Genomic DNA, 13,642 nt, shown 5'->3' with positions numbered 1-13,642 from the left:
ATGGCAATCATTCCACTCATAAGGAGACCAATGCTAATATAGCAAACCAAGCAGGCTGCCAGAGCAAACACACCATTCTGTGGCCCTGAAGCTGCAAGCTGCTCAACACAGGCAGACCCGTGCACCTTTGCAGAGCCGCACTGAAATCAAGGGGTCAGGCCACCTATAGCTACATACAGGATCAGGGTCTACATAAGAAGTAGTGAGTGCCAGTGGCTGACGCACAATAGTCTTGTATACCAGTAGCCTGGAATAGTAGAAGCAAACCAAGGCATTCATGGTAATCTGGGAGAAGAGCAGCATGCAAAGGGGAACAAGGTGACAATCCGTGTTCAAAAAGCCTTATTGTCGGAGAGGAAGAGAATGGTTCTTGTCCCACTAGGTGCTCTCTTATCCTTCAAACACATGCCAACCTGGCACTGAACAATACTAAGAAAAACCGAGTTTTTCAAGCACCAGTGCCAGCACGTGCGAACTGAACTGCAGACTGTGTGCAGATATTTTTACCACCGTGCCGGATGCCCAGTCTACACTATAGTTTCCAAAACTGGCAGTGTTGATACTGAACTTTTTTTTCTCTCCAGTGTCAACACATTTTAAGAGCAAGTGTAAAAGAAGTTTTCTACCAGCCTGGCACAGCAATGCTAGAGACCATTCTTCAAGGGTAGTATCCCCTAGATGACACTTTAGTGTTCAAATACACACTGAGTGTCAGAAAACCTAATGCAAGAACCGTGGGTAATGAGGATCAAAAGGATTTTTAATCCACACACCAGGTTATGAACAGTGTTTTAAAGTTACAAGCTGAGTCATATATTTAAGAAAAAAAAACTACATTCTGCTCCTAATTATAATTCTGTATTACTTTCAAAATACAGCAATTTGAAACAACCACAGTACCATAAACATTCTCACTAGTTATATTATCCCTGCATGGTTTCACACTACAGTTAAACAAAGTATATCTCAAGGTAGGTCATGCTGTTTCAAATATATATGCATTAGTATTGATCTTATTTGTACTTGTGGTCAGGAATAGAACAGGTCTAAAACATCTCAAAACAGAAACTGACTGAAATAAAGAATTTTTTTAAAAAATGAAAAGGCACCTTCTAATAAACATTACCTATCTACAGGCTCTCTGCATGTAATTGGCAAAAGAGGGGGGTACTTAAATGTTTTCCCCACTGTTTCTTAGGGTGTGTCTACAAACTAGCATTTTTATTCAAACTTCCCACTGTTACACTCCCACCACCACAGTTCTACGAGAGGTAGCCGTAAAGGAAGAGCTGGTGCAGACAGGCCACTGATGTTTTAGCCACAGTATTGTCTAACCCTAATTACTAGGGTGACCAGATAGCAAGGGTGAAAAATCGGGATGGGGTGGGGGGTGGGGTAACTGGCACCTATATAAGACAAAGCCCCAAATGTCAGGACCTTCCCTATAAAATCAGGACATCTGGTCACCCTACTAATTACAGCAAGTCTAGATGAGTTAAGCAGCACCAGTGGCTTCTGGAAAAATATCTGCATAAGCCCACCTAGCCACTACTGCCAGCAGCAGAACTGCAATGGTGAGAAATTTGAAGAGAAATGCTAATGTAAACAAGGCCTTAATCAGAGATTCTTCTCTTCCAGAAGTAACAAAAACATTAGTTCTGCTCACTGCTACTTTCTACCAAGCCCAGTGTGCCAAATGCTGAGTTAACAAAATTATCAATTGCCACTGAACCACATCTAATAGGGAGTAAGCAGAGTTCTCCACATTCAGAGGAAGAGCATGAAGCTCCTGCCCAACTAAAACAGAACTTCCAGTCTCAATGGTCACCACCCCGGGGCAGCCCAAGTTCTTAGAACAGAAGCGGGGAACACACCAAAGTTTAAGGATAAATACTTGTCCAGGTCAACGATAAATTACTTGGCCATGTCAACAAAGCAGGGCGACGCAGCGCTCTTCAGCCGCAACTCCTTCCTGGCGTGCGGAAGAGCTGGAGAAGGGCCCTGGGTCAACTTCCCTCCCGACACGAGTTTCCTGCACAGGTGCAGAGCTGACACCCGCTTGTCATTCACAAGCCCGATAACGTCTCCCTGTCTGGAGCGGGGGAGCCGCAGCCGGCAAAGCGCAGGCTGGCGCGGGTGGGCTCTCGCAGCGCTCCCTCAGCCCCAGCGCCTCGTCAGAGCCAGAGCGACAAACAAGCGCAGGCACCGACACGAAGCGCACAGAAAGCCGCCCCCGGCACCCAGGGGCCAGTGCAGCCCCGCGGCGCGCTGCAAGCCCGTCTGCCGGTGCCCCCGCCCCTGGGCGCCGCGCAGCCCCCGCGCACGGCACCCCCTGGCCATGCCCCGCGAATGCAGCCCGCCCGCCCGCCTCTGACCTGCTGGCGCCGGCCCCTCAGCGGCCGGCGGGGCCCGGGCTGTGTCCGCCCGGCGACCGCGGAGCGAGCTGTCGCCTCCCTCCCGCCGCGGCTCGCTGCACGGGCGGGGGCGGCTCCACACACGCCAGCGACGCGCCTCCAGGCTGGGCCGGGCCGGGCCTGGCCACCCCGCCCCGTGCGCGGGGGGGCAGCTTCCCCGCTGACTCCGCCCCCCCCCGGGCGACACCGCAGCTCCTGCCCTGCACCCCTCAAGCAGCCCCGGCGTTACCGCCTGCAAACCGGCCCCCCAGGCTGCATCCAGCCACCGCCCCGCGCCCTGCCCTGGCGCCGCCGCCCCAGGACGTGCTTCCCCCTCACCCCCACCCCGCCCCCAGGGGGCGCTGCCCAGCGCCCTGCCACCGCCCCTGCATCCCCTGGTGTCGAGCGCCCACCCAACCTGACCCAAACCTGGGCCGGGGGGGGGGGGGAGTAGGACCACCCCACACAGCCCCCTTCGACTGTTTCTCACCTGCGCTCTTCCCTGGGGCTGTTGTCCCCACCTCCCTCGCCCCCCCCCCCATCCTGTGCCGACAGCACCCAAGCACACCCGTCCCCACTTGGGCCCTGGGCCTGGGAACACACACGTGCTTACCTTCACTATCCTGAGTAGTCCCACTGAAACCGGGAGCGGTGGCAGTATGGGGGCCAAGATGAGCAGGAAGTGGGAAGTACTCCCCGGTAGGTAGTAAGTACCAGGATTGAGAGGAGCTGTCGTTAGTCTGTATCCGCAAAAAGAAAAGGAGGGCTTATGGCACCTTAGAGACTAACAAATGTATTTGTAGCTCAGGAAAGCTAAGGTGCCACAAGGACTCCTTTTCTTTTTACCAGGATTGAGACCAAGCAAGACTGTAAAATCCACCCAAGGACACCCTTTTATTCTTCTCTAAAAGGGGGGGGGGGGGAAGTGAAGTCACTGCAAAAAGCAATTTACGGTTAAAATAGCAATAAGCCGCTACAGGGTATAGGTCAGTAAGGTTTTGGCATGCAGGTTCTGCCGCCTCTGAAATGCGCCAATAGGCTGTTAATGCACATTGTCATAAGACTTATTGCTACTAGAGAATGGCTCATTAATTTTGCCTCTTGCTTTCTTAAAATAACACAACTTTCTTTAAAGCAGTTTTGTGCAAAATATTCTTCCACTGAAAAATTGTACATAGTAAATTTGAGAAAACAGGGCAAATATGAAATACTTTTACTCTTTATTTGTTTAATCAGATTGCTACCACTAAGACCAGGTACTTAGAATGGGGACTGCTACTAGTGTCAATATTTTACCTAGTGGTAGAAAGCTGTTTTGAAGGCACCAGTTTTGAAGGATTTGTATGAGACACCATACTGATATCCTCCACAGTTTTCAGCGTAACAGCCGTGTTAGTCTGTATTCGTAAAAAGAAGAAGAAAAAAGAAAAAAGAAAAGGAGTACTTGTGGCACCTTAGAGACTAACCAGTTTATTTGAGCATGAGCTTTCGTGAGCTACAGCTCACTTCATCGGATGCACTATGCATCCACAGTTCCTCCACAGTTTGTGCACCATGCAACCAAATCCTCTTGTGTGGACACTCTTAAAAATAACTTTACGTGTTCCATATAAGAGGGTTGTACTGATTTTAGTAACTTGGGCATAAGATGTACCTAGACCAGTAGATCACACCTTCACCACAAAAAGATGTTGGCAGAAGGCCAGCTGCCACAGCCCTTGCAGTCTCCTCAGCATCATATCCCAGGTCACAACAAGGTCTATGTTAGTGCAGGCATGCAATCTCTTACTCCCCCAAAAGAAATAAAGTGAACCTTCCTCATTAAGAGCTATTTATTTACATGCTAGAGGCAAGTTGCTATAAGTCAGCACAGACCCACTGAAGTCAGAGGAGCCATGCAGATTTACACAGTTGAGGTGTAACTGCCATTTTCAACATACTAGGGTTGACCAGGCTATCAGATAACTTGATTGAAGGGATTTTTCTTAAAGCAAGCATGGAAAGCTTCAGCTCAGAATGAGATTCTTCCAGAAATTTATGAGCCTCTGCACACAGAAGATTATATTGGACTCCATTTAGTTTTCATGACCAGCAAGTACTATTAATAATTTTACTAATTTCTTTCTTCAGGAAAAAAACCCACGTGGAACTGAATATAAGGCTGGAAGAATAAAAGCTTAGCAAACTGTCAACTGCTGATAATTCTGTGGAAGATCACAGAACTAGGAAACAAGACTGCACGCTCCTTTTGTCCATGTTTCTGAGATGCCATTTTTCATAAGTTATATGCATGAAGCATTAAACTTGCTTACAAGCCAAACGTAGGAGGGTGAGGTCCAACCCATCTGTTCTACATGCATTTCTGGCAATAAATTCTAGAAATATATTTGAAAAAAATTATTGGGAGTGACTGAATTCTTGAATTTTGGTATAAGCATTTTTCATAACAAAACTAGATTTGACATTCATCATTTAACAAATAGAGAAATCTGTTTCTTGCATTTTGATTAATAGATAAATCTGATTTTAAAGGCAAAAGGACCTCACCCATGAAACATCAATCCCATTATGTCTGATTGAGCCATAGGATATATTTTAGAAAGATCCAGTTTTGATTTGAAGACTTCAAGTATTGAAGAATCCACTATTTCTCTAGGTAATTTGATCCAATGGTTAATTACTAACACTTAATTTACATCATAGTTCTAATCGGAATTTGTCTAGCATCAGCTTCCAACCATGGCTTTCACTATAAGTTTTTCTAAAGATTATGGATTATTATAAAGTGGCATGTACAATAATATGCCTCTCTGTACACTTTATGATAATATCCATTTACCTAACTAATAGTACCAAGGGCCAAATGTCTTTTAGGATTCTCCAGGCCTCTTTGTACACTGCGTAATGCTAGTTTCTAGGGGTTTGGAATTTTGAAATTTACTTCAGTTTGGGGATTTTGTATATATTTTTTTAATTTGTAGACTGGGCCATTTACTTTACTATGACATAAAAAAACCTGGGCATTGTTTAGAATTCAGATGTGTTTTTGTTTATGCTGGTTTTAAACCTGATCTGGAAAGACAGCTGTCATTTTCCTGTTTCTCTAACTTTTAATTTGTGACCACACTTACATAAAGTCAGTACACTAGGCAGGGAGCTCTAAGCTAGCCAATAGGAGACGGATGCCAACCAGAGGGAATGTGTGCTAAGCCTCCTCCTTGCATGGAGATAAGCGCCTAAGTCTGAACTGCAGGTAGACACTGATCTCTCTGCATGTGATCCACAAACTGAGAGAAGATAGGCATTCAGCTGCCTCAGTTTCATGCGGGGGAGGGAGGAGAGGATTCAGGTAGATGGCCTTTAAGCATTCCTAACTCCACAAAACAACTGGGGTTGGGAAGGAAGAACCTCCTTTGTAATTGTTAGTCTAGTGGCTACCGTACTCATCCCCACTTCAAGTCCCTCCCTTGCCTGATGAGAAGGAATTTGAAAGGGGACTCCCTTTTCAGGTGAATGCCCTAACCTATAGTCATTCTCTCTCTTTCAGTGGCCCAATTAATTATTAAATTAAAGTGGAACAACTGAAGTCTCTCTTCAGGAGAGACTGAAGAAACCCCTCATCAGATAATCCCATGCATGGTTCAGTGGGTAGAGCAATAACCTGAGAGGTAGCCAATCCCTGTTCAAATCCTTTTTCCCATTCAGTAGGAGAGGGGACTAGAACCAGTGAGTTTTCATATGGTGGGCGAGTACCCTAACCAGTAGGCTGAAGGTTATAAGGGAGGTCTTCTTCCCCCATACAATCCCAGCTGTTTGGATTGAACTCAGCTGAGGGGCCTGATCTGGGTAGCAGCCTCTGAGCATACTTACTGGGTCAGGCACCCACATGTGATTTAGGTGTTTGGGTGCCTATCTTTCCCTGTTAGAGATTCACTTTGGGGCTTAGGCAGGAGATGTGCACCCAAACCCCTAAAGTGAGGCTGCATTGCACATGCCCAGAGACAAAAGTGTAAATCCCAAGTAAATCTAGGTCCCTACAGGGTTACGCAACAGCTGAGGGGGAGTTTTGTGGATCTAAGTGATGACTAAAAAATGGGAGTTAGTATATTATTATCTGGATCTAAAATTCTTGACATCACTTTACAAGATTTTCTATGCATGTGGATCATTCTTATATAAAAATGGCCAATGGGAAGATCAGGGATGAATTATGTTCACTGCTGGTGTTAATGGATTTAAACTTATGATTTATAACATTAACATTGTTTGAATTCTGACTCCTTTCAAACTGAATAAGTCATTGCAAAAGTGGATGGATGAGGGTGTGCTTGGAAATGGTGCCTCTTTCAAACTGTAATAATGAGGGTGGTGGGAAATCAAGTCCCCAAGAATTCAATTTTCAACATTTGCAGAAAGGGAGAAGAGACTTACCTAATTAAATCTTGTCCTGAGGCTGACTAGCAAATTGCGATTATGAAAGTGACCCTGACTGCATCAGACTGACATACAGTAACTGAAGTTGAGAGAACTGTGGCAACACATTTTTGCTAAGGGAAAATTTATTGAGCTAGAAATTTTCAGCTAGATGAAGACTGTCTTAAGAAGGTTGTTATAAAGGACATTTCCTTCCAGCTGCACAAAGAGCATCTCCTGACTTAACGAACGTTATCACCCATGAAAGAAAATACATATGCTTCTCTCTGATTTACCTTTCTTGTCGTAAAATCAAATCACAAGTCTCATCCACAAAGCTATGGAAATAAGAAATGTAAAGAAAATTGCTGTATCTGATGAATTGGGTCAAATTCATCCCAGGTGTAATTTCAGTGGGAGTTGCACCTGGAAAGTCCCTGGACCATTATGTTGTCACATGAATGTATAGTATTACATAGTTCTGTTATTTAACAAAACATTATAAACTATCACATTTCTGTGACTACCATGCATCACCACAATGAGTTTGTAAGCGTCAGTATTTGGTTCTTTCAAATCTGCTTTGGCACACTGCAGTCGATTGAGAACACAAACCCTTTTTAGGTATATCTGCACAATCTGCTAAACCATTTGAACAAGTCTCTAAAGAATGTATGTGTTTCCTGTTATTTCTTTAGCCCAAATCTGCAGTTCTTACTCAGGCAAACTCCCAATGAAGCTAATTTATAAGTTAGGACAAAGGTCTTTAGGATTTGGCCCTCGATCTCTTATTATGCCCTTACCATTAAACTAGCAATAGTATATTTAATGCTAGCCAGGTGAGGTCTCATTTTATGTTGAATACAACAGATTATTACAAAATAGGCATGGTAAGGTGTAAAGGATGATTCATGCAGAGAGTTTACAGAAACACTGAGTAATGAAGAAAATGTATTGTGTATAAGGCAGGAGGAGGGATAGCAGAACTATTTCCGCCAATGAATTTTTATAATAAATTGACAAATGATTAGACTGAGTAATGGAACTTATTGGTGTCTTAGTTTTGGGTTTCAGTTTCTCACTACCAAAAACAAGTGAAAAACTGACAAACGTCTGCCTCCGACAAAACCCATGTACTACCACAAGTCTCTTTAAATATTCAACAACAGCTCTTTGCTGTTTATTCAATACTTCACAGCACTTCAAAGATGCAGAGTGCTACATGAGTGCTAAGAATTCAATATGTTTGAGCAATATTTAATAGATTAAGGATAAAGGGATGCTATCAAGTTAAAAATTACATAACTATGGATTTCCTTACTTTGCATTATTGACCTCTTAAATTAAAATAGTCTAAGCTTTGTTCTCAGCCTACCCCTACAGGTCCTACCACCCCCACCCTGAAGTCTTCTTCTCTCCATTAACCTCTTCCTGGCTGACATCCAGCATGGGGTTTGTGCACCCCCCCCCCATCACAAAGTAGCAATGTAAGTCTAGCTCACTGTACCTCTTATTATGAGGAAAATATGAATCCTTCCTTATTTCTTCTTAACCAAATAATGCCAATCAGTCACAGCTTTATAGTTTTTTTGTCCCTTAATACTGGTGTCTTTTAGATTCCCTAGCCTTGCTTTTACTGGTAAATTTTAATATTTTTTTAAGGTAGCTATGACAAATGTAGGGGAGCTCACTGGTGAATATTGATCTGTACCTCAAAACATGTATAGGATTCCTGAGATGGCAGATTGGAATGTCAAGGGAAAAAAAAAACAGTTTCAGCACATGTCAAGGTTCCTCCCCCACTCTGAACTCTAGGGTACGGATGTGGGGACCTGCATGAAAAACCTCCTAAGCTTATCTTTACCAGCTTAGGTCAAAACTTCCCCAAGGTACAAAATATTCCACCCTTTTTGTCCTTGGATTGGCCGCTACCACCACCAAACAAATACTGGTTACTGGGGAAGAGCTGTTTGGACACGTCTTTCCCCCCAAAATACTTCCCAAAACCTTGCACCCCACTTCCTGGACAAGGTTTGGTAAAAAGCCTCACCAATTTGCCTAGGTGACTACAGACCCAGACCCTTGGATCTTAAGAACAATGAACAATCCTCCCAACACTTGCACCCCCCCCCCTTTCCAGGGAAATGTTGGATAAAAAGCCTCACCAATTTGCATAGGTGACCACAGACCCAAACCCTTGGATCTGAGAACAATGAAAAAGCATTCAGTTTTCTTACAAAAAGACTTTTAATAGAAATAGAAGTAAAAAAAAATCCCCCCTATAAAATCAGGATGGTAGATACCTTACAGGGTAATTAGATTCAAAACATAGAGAACCCTTCTAGGCAAAAACCTTAAGTTACAAAAAAGATACACAGACAGAAATAGTTATTCTATTCAGCACAATTCTTTTCTCAGCCATTTAAAGAAATCATAATCTAACATGTACCTAGCTAGATTACTTACTAAAAGTTCTAAGGCTTCATTCCTGGTCTATCCCCGGCAAAGACAAAATATAGACAGACACACATACCCTTTGTTTCTCTCCCTCCTCCCAGCTTTTGAAAGTATCTTGTCTCCTCATTGGTCATTTTGGTCAGGTGCCAGCAAGGTTACCTTTAGCTTCTTAACCCTTTACAGGTGAGAGGAGATTTCCTCTGGCCAGGAGGGATTTTAAAGGGGTTTACCCTTCCCTTTATATTTATGACAGCACACATCCCTACAGACATAAGACTAATGCTGATTGAATAGAAATTCCAAACAATGGAGCAACCTTCCCAGGGACTCTCTCTTCGATGGCTGTCTAGAAGAAATGAAGACTTCACACCTAGGTCCTGTAACAAAGATGACTGAGCACTAAAGCAATTGAGGCCAGAGAGCACAGGGAAAGTGGAGGGAAAGATGGGATTGAGAATAACTAGCTTCCCTGAAAAGCAAGAGGAGTATGGGGGACACCCTCTGTGGAAGGAAGACAGAAAAGACTGGGTCCTAATTGCTTTTTGGCTTCCTAAAAGGACATACAGTGGGCCTGTTCTGTTCCTGTAACTCATGAGGGAAGCCCATCTAACTTATCTTGTAGTGAAGCATAAAACTAAATAAGATGTAACGTGCACGTGGGCTGCTTGTTTTGAAATCATTTTCTCTAATGCTTTTTCTGATTTGCTAATATACTCATTTTAAGAAAAATGTTCATCACTGTATAGCATTAGTCTCAGGCTTCTAAAGGGAAGAGAGGCAGGTGTCCAGTTAAACCTGCACAGAAATAGGGGTCAACACAGAAGGGGTGTTGTGCCCAGATCCTGGTCTAAGAGTGCGAGAACTGAGAGATTCCACACCAAGACAGATAAGGGAACAAGCTCAAACACCTGAAGGGTGCTCTCAGAGACCAGAAAGGGGACAGAGGTGCAATCAGCCCTGTAACTGTGACAGTACCTTACTTGGTAGATTTCTGAATTATCCAACATTTGCTTTTCCAAAATCTGCTACATTTTTGTGAACGCATTCCTTACCATGCTGACTTCAAGCAGTTCATGGTCACTGGCTCCAAGCTTTCATATAGTCTCAATCATTTCTTCCCTCTTAGCAAGAAGTAGATCATGGATGTCTTCTTTTCTACTTTCTAGATCATAAAGCTGTTTTCTATATAGTTCTTCAGGAACTTCTGATAAGTGTTTTGCTATATTTGCTATTCAGGTAGCAGGGCAACTAGACGGTTATGTTTTCTTTGGTGGTCAATGGTGGCCTGTAGAAGATGAACAGTAATTTCTTCTTCGATTGAATATTTTCTCCACCAAATTTTTGGCAAGTTATTGCTCACTGGCATTGGAAACAGTGGGCATACACGTCTCACACTCCCTCCTTCCTCTTTAGCAGCTTTTTGGTCTCTTATGAGGGTGCTGTTTTTGGAGACGTTTTCATAGATTCATAGTCAGTCATAGAATTAAGGCCAGAGGGGACCATCAGAGCATAGATTCCAAAGCCAGAAGGGACCCTTAAGATCATCTAGTCTGACCACTTGTCTAACAGACCATAGAGTTTCCCCCCAAAAATCCTAGATTGTATCTTTTTAAATCAAGACTGGATATCTTACTAAAATTGCCACTGATGGAGAATCCACCATAGAAACAGACTAGATAGTGAGGCACACTAGGTAGCTGTAGAAGCACCCTGGGACAATAAATTAGGACACGTCACTTTTAAAATATGGAAATTCCTCAAGAGAAACAGGAAGCTGAAAGTCTTTTACCAGGGCATTCTTTGAATTGTTTCCTGGTGTATTTGACATGGCTAGAGCAGTTAATGATTATTTAATACTATATACACAACATTACTCATGTTTAAAATCCTTTAAAAAGGTATATTTAGGTCATTCTTTTAGTCACTGTAGTAATCTTAAAAGACCTTTGCAGTCACCAGTTAATTTGCATAAGGGACCAACTGTTGCTTCTAAGCACTTTGGATTAGGATATTGCTAAAGAACATAACTTATATGGGTTCTAGTGTTCTTCCCCTCCTTTTATACTCACTTGACTGGTGATCTATTAGATTTATGTCTTCACCCCAAATGATGAAAGCAATGTGGTAATATTGGTACCAATGTTGAATACAGAGTTAAATTTGCTGGACCAATGGCCACCCATACTTACCCCAGGTAAATCAGGACTAGCCCCAGTGAAGTCAATAATTATATTTCAGGTTTACTCCAGTGCAAGTGAGAGCAGAATTCTGGAACTGCTTTCTGTTTTGTTAAGGTGCTATAAAGTCACTCTTCAGTTCCTGTTTTTTTCCTTCAGTGCAGGGAAAACATTAAAAATACCTCTCAGCCACACAGTGGGTCCAAGTAGGAATGAGAGACTTTGGTGAGGAGAGGTGGGGAAGCTTGCATAGCTGCTGCTCATAGTGTTCACTTAGATCAGCTAAACATTTACACACTGCTTTGAAAACTTAACCCAATATGTTTTAATGAAAAGTGAATACTGTGGGGTTATTTTTTTAAAAGTGAATTGCATGCTTAGGAAATATGACAGTCTCAAAGACTGAAATCCTCTGTTTATCCAAAGAAAAAAGGAACAATACTGCACCATCATAAAAACTGCAGGTATCTCCACATTGTCCCATCTGTCTCAATCTTACCTGGAGAAACCACTTTATGGCTGAGAAGTTATTAGTCTCTCTGTTCCTTCAGTTATTTGCCTCTTCTTCCATTCAATTATTTATTGAGCCTGGTACAATTGTGGTGGTAGGTGCTGCAATACAAACATCAGTCCACAAGGAACTAGACTGAAACCAGCTATTAACTTCTTTCAGGAAATAGTCATCTAGTAACAACGGCTTTCAGTCACCACTGACCTGGGTTGGATTTGAACAGGTACCTAGAGGCAATCTTAGTTTAATGTTCTTAATTTTTTCCTCCCTTGGAGGCGCTGGATATTCTTTAATACCAAAATTCTGTTTACCTTGGGCACAAATCCAAACTTTTGCATAAAAAGCTCAATTTTAAATAATTCAGAAACTTTCATCTGCTGGGTTGTTCAAGTTTATAGGGTTTGAGTGCATTTAAGCACTCAAAGAATTGGGGAGGTTGTGGAAAGAGCTTCAGCCACACAGTCTCTCCTTTTATATAGGGTTGCCAACTTTCTAATTGTACAAAACCGAACACCCTTGCCCCACCCCCTATCTGAGCCCCCGCCCCCACTCACTCCATCTCCCCTCCTTCTGTCGCTCGCTCTCCCTCACCCTCACTCACTTTCACTGGGCTGGGGCAAGGGGTTGGGATGTGGGAGGGGGTGAGGGCTCCAGCTAGAGGTGTGGGCTCCAGGTGGCCAGAAATGAGGGGTTCAGGGTGTGGGAGGGTGCTCCAGGCTGAGGCAGGGGGTTGGGGTGCAGGAGAAGGTGAGGACTCTGGCTGGGGATGCGGGCTCTAGGGTGGAGCCAGGGATGAGGTGTTTGGGGTGCTGGAGGGAGTGAGGGGTGTGCGCTCTGGGAGGGAGTTCTAATCTGGGGCAGGAGTTCAGAGTGTGGGAAAGGGTTTGGGATGTGGGCTCCAGCCTGGCGGCACTTCACTGCACCACCAACCTGGAGCTGCTTGAGTTGAGCTAAGGCAGTGTCTCTGCCTGCCCTGGCTCTGTGCGGCTCCCAGAAGTGGCTGCCATGTCCAGCTCCTAGGCGCAGGTGGCTCTGCACAGTGCGCACTGCCTGCGCCTGCAGGCACCTCCCTTGCAGCTCCCATTGGCCACAGTTCCTGGTCAATGGGAGCTGCGGAGCCGGTGTTCGGGGCAAGGACGGGGCAGAGCGTGGAGCATCCCTGGTCACCCCTGCGGCCACTTCCGGGAGCCATGTGGAGTCAGGGCAGGCAGGGAGCCTGCTTTACCCCCACTGGGCCACCGACCGGCCTTTTAAGGGCCCAGTCAGCAGTGCTGATTGGAGCTGCCAGGGTCCCTTTTCGACTGGGCATTCTGGTCAAAAACCAGATGCCTGGCAACCTTACTTTTATCTACTCTACTGAAAAAGCTGTTAAAAAATATTATAGCTGTTTGCAAAGCAATCACATTTCAGTGGTAAAATGGACACCACTCACTACTCTACTATCTTCACAAGGGCCCCCCGTCCAAGTCCATTGCCCTGGACTACTTTCTACCACTGTCCCTTCAGTTTGGGGTATGGCCCCCATAGTCCAATTCGTTGAGGTGGCTTACCTCCCATAGTGCCCTCTCACAGATCTTGTGTGATGACCTGCCGCAGTCCCAGGCTCCTTTGGGCAGGGCAGCCATTAAGTTTGTTGAGGCTGAACCCCACAATGTTTCTGGGCTTCTGTCACTCAGTTACCGGAGGCTCCT

At 44.4% G+C, this 13,642-nt stretch overlaps 1 protein-coding gene across 1 annotated transcript in view; it reads right to left on the bottom strand.

The window, feature by feature from the left end:
* The window catches only part of MBNL2 (muscleblind like splicing regulator 2), a 154,396-nt gene extending 152,135 nt beyond the window's left edge, over nucleotides 1-2,261 (bottom strand). The window contains exon 1 of the mRNA XM_074962739.1: nucleotides 1,875-2,261. The gene's annotated coding sequence lies outside the window, so the exon portion shown is untranslated. The remainder of the gene's footprint in view (nucleotides 1-1,874) is intronic.
* Nucleotides 2,262-13,642: the final 11,381 nt, after the last annotated feature.

The sequence above is a fragment of the Natator depressus genome, chromosome 1 (assembly GCF_965152275.1).
Source record: "Natator depressus isolate rNatDep1 chromosome 1, rNatDep2.hap1, whole genome shotgun sequence".
Classification (NCBI taxonomy): domain Eukaryota; kingdom Metazoa; phylum Chordata; order Testudines; family Cheloniidae; genus Natator; species Natator depressus.
Note: the sequence above shows the minus strand (reverse complement) of the source record. Positions and strands in the feature narration are given on the sequence as shown.